This window comes from Sardina pilchardus, chromosome 11, assembly GCF_963854185.1.
Source record: "Sardina pilchardus chromosome 11, fSarPil1.1, whole genome shotgun sequence".
NCBI lineage: Eukaryota > Metazoa > Chordata > Actinopteri > Clupeiformes > Clupeidae > Sardina > Sardina pilchardus.
The window spans coordinates 15,418,754-15,422,366 of record NC_085004.1 but is presented as its reverse complement, the minus strand read 5'-3'; positions in this window follow the sequence as shown (position 1 = coordinate 15,422,366).

Sequence of the window (3,613 nt, the reverse complement as noted above, 5' to 3'; positions counted from 1 at the left end):
AACAACCTCGTCCATCCTCCCTACGTGAACACACACACACACACACACACACACACACACACACACACACACACACACACACACACACACACACACACACACACACACACACACACACACACACACACACACACACACACACACACACACACACACACACACACACACACACACAAAGCTGACTGATTAATGGTGACTCTGACAGTCCCTCTGGCTGACTCCTGTTTTTTTGCTGCTGTTGAAGAGTAAGTTTAAGGGCAGTAGGATTTATGTGAATGTGTGTGTGTGTGTGTGTGTGTAGATGAGTGTGTGTCTGTCTATGTGTGTGTGTATGTGTGAGTTGTGATGATGAAAGTGTGGCAAAGGTTACCACTCAGGCTACAGAAGCCATGGCTCGGTCAAACTCACCAGCCCTAGAAAAGCAGACACCAGATATGGTAACATACTCTATATTTACCCAACATCCTTATAAGCATTACGATCACATGAACATTATTTTCGCAGTCTTTTTTTTAAAATAAATATTATATTGTGTCGTTATAATGTATAATGATATATTATACTATATATGATATAACAATATTACACTAATGTAACGTGAGATAAGATGACCGTGTTGCTGGTGATTTTAGGTCAACTTATTGAGAGTTGCTCGCAGTGAGTGGGGCAGCAATGAGGAGGGGAACAAGACACTGGCCTTAAAGGAAGCACTAAGCATTGTGGGAACAGGAGGCAGGTCCTGGACTACAATCCTCGCTCTGGTTACTGAAGGATCTAGAAAGGTCACATGCACACACGCACACACACACACACACACACACACACACACACACAAATGCAATCCGCACTGAAACTTTCTCCTTTACGATGGTCACACTTAATGTCAAACAAACAAACCCACATTGAGGAGCAAGCTGCTGGCAGGTGAAGGTCTGAGAATGTGTATGTGTACACAGCCTAACATGATTATGTGTGTGTGTGCCTGTTTGAGGTCTGTGAATGTGTATGTGTACACAGCCTTACATGATTATGTGTGTGTGTGTGTGTGCCCGCCCGTTTGAGGTTCCACGAGCATGTTTACATTTGGTTGAGTGCCTTTGTTTGTGCGGAGGTTGAATGCCCTCAGGCTTTTGCATGTGTGTATATCAGTGATGCATATCTATGAAACGTGTGTGTGTGTGTGTGTGTGTGTGTGTCTGGCCCTAGGCTCTATCTAGCATATACTGTAGCACAGGGCCACCCCAAAACTCATCATGCACACAGCTGGCTGAATACCCCAATACTTCACCCCTGACACGCATACCCACTGACACACGCACAACTAGGCACCCTGGCATTTCACCCCTAACACACACACACACACCTGGGCACCCCGATGATATTTCACCCTAAACACACACACACACACACACACACACACACACACAGTGCCCTTTCCTTCATGCAGTCATGTGGGGATGATATAAGCAAAGGAACGCTGGTAAACAGCACACCAATAAATACCATAAGTTGGCACGGGGTGTGTGTGTCTGGAAATAGCTCTATTTATACATCAGCCTTGATGAGTGTGTTTATGCACATCTATCTGCCAGAGGGAACATGGTTAGTGTGTGTGCATATGCTGATGTATTTAAATGTGTGTGTGCGTGTGTGTGTGTGTATGTGGCGAGGCAGGCATGAGTTGGATGGCTCACGTGTGTGTGCGTGGTCTTCTCCTCAGGTCAGCGATATCTTAAGCCCCAGGAATGAGCCGTGGGGTGTGAAAGTGAGTGTGTATGAGTGTGTGTGTGTATGTGTGTGTGTGCCTGCGTGTGTGTGTGTGTGTGTGGTCAGGTTCCCATTGTTGAGGCTAAACTTGGTGTTGGCAGAGTCAGCTGACTGGTCTTATAAGAGGTGCGCTGCCCGAGCCAAACGCCCACCAAATACAGCACGACTCAACCACAAGGGCACGGCTATTTCTGGGTCATTCCCTCTCTCTCTCTCTCTCTCCTTTCCTCACTCATGCCCATCCCTTCCTCCTTGTCTCTCTCTCTCCTTTCTGTCTGTCTGTCTCTCTTTCCCTTAGTCCCCTCTCTCTGCCCTCCCCCTACCCCTCCTCCCCCTCTCTCTCCATCCATAACCTTTTATCCCTCTCTTTCTCACCTCAACTGCCACTTTTCCTTCTCTCCAACCTCAACCTTTTCCCGCTTTCTTTTTCCGTCTCCTTCCCTCTCTCTCAAATCCCTTCTTCCCTCTCTCTTGGTTGACTCAACATCATCTTTGTCTCTCAAACCCCAATCACTCTGCATGCCCCTTCCACCAGTGTTCCTCTCTCTCTCTCCCTCTCTCCCTCTCCCCCTCCCTCTCTCTCTCTCTCTTTCCCTTCACCTCTTGCCAATCTCACACTGGGCAAGTTCAACCTTCCAAGGAAACACGACACACTCACACACTCTTCCACGAAATAAAAGCCCCTCTGGCTGGAGGCTGCAGATGCTTCCCCCCACCACCACCCCCATCATCTCCACCCCCTACCCCCATCTTCACCCCCCCTCCCCCAGCCTCCTCTCCCCAGCCGACCGCTTGGCAAATGGGCTGTAAATTCAATCTGGCACACACGCTGCACAGGAGCTTTTCATATAATAGAGAGAGAGGAAGAGAGAACAAACAGCACTGTCCAGCTGATATTTAATGCAGAATACCCCCTCCACACACACACACACAGGGGGAGAGAGAGCAGAGGACATTGAGGACAGGATTTCCTACAATCTTGATTGTTTGGTTTGGAGAGTGAGAGAGAGAGAGAGAGAGAGAGAGAGAGAGAGAGAGAGAGAGAGAGAGAGAGAGAGAGAGAGAGAGAGAGAGAGAGAGAGAAGAGAGAGTATGTGTGTGTGTGAGTGAGAGAGAGAGAGAGAGAAATAAAGGGACAAGTCTGCCTCCTCTGGTCATACTGGATAAATATGGCAAAAATGTCTGCAATTTTGCAATTCAAGCCGAGCCAACAGGGGGAGCTCAAGAGCGCTCCTGCCGACAGTGGTCTATTTATAGCACAGCGGGGATTGGGGGATTTATTTATAGTGCTTCTGAGCTCCGTCATACAAACACATACTGTGGCATTCACGCATGCACTCACGCACTAGTGCATCCATACACTGCACCCGGATATACAAAATAGCACACAATTTGAATATAGGTCAACGTAGGCCTATGCTAAACACACAAACATTGTTTTTTCTGTTTGAAAATTGGTGACAAAAAAGGTTGAAATCATTCATCTGCTCCGACGCCTCTAGCGCGTCAGCGTGACAGAATCCTTAATGTGATTTGAGCAGAAACGCCCGTATCGCGGAAACCAGCGCGGCGTTCGTCGCGCGGAGGCGAGCGTCCGTCGGCGGGTTGACCTTGCGTCGCTGAATGATTGGTCACCTGACTGCGCTGGATCTGGCGCATCAGCTGGCTGCTCCAAACGCGCTTCACGCTCATCCCACGAGAGGAATAATAAATTATGGAGCATCTCTGCAGCACGAGCACACACGCTTGTGTACACACACACACACACACACACACACACACACACACACACACACACACACACACACGGTCCCCAGCATTAAATCAACACAACCGAGTCACAATA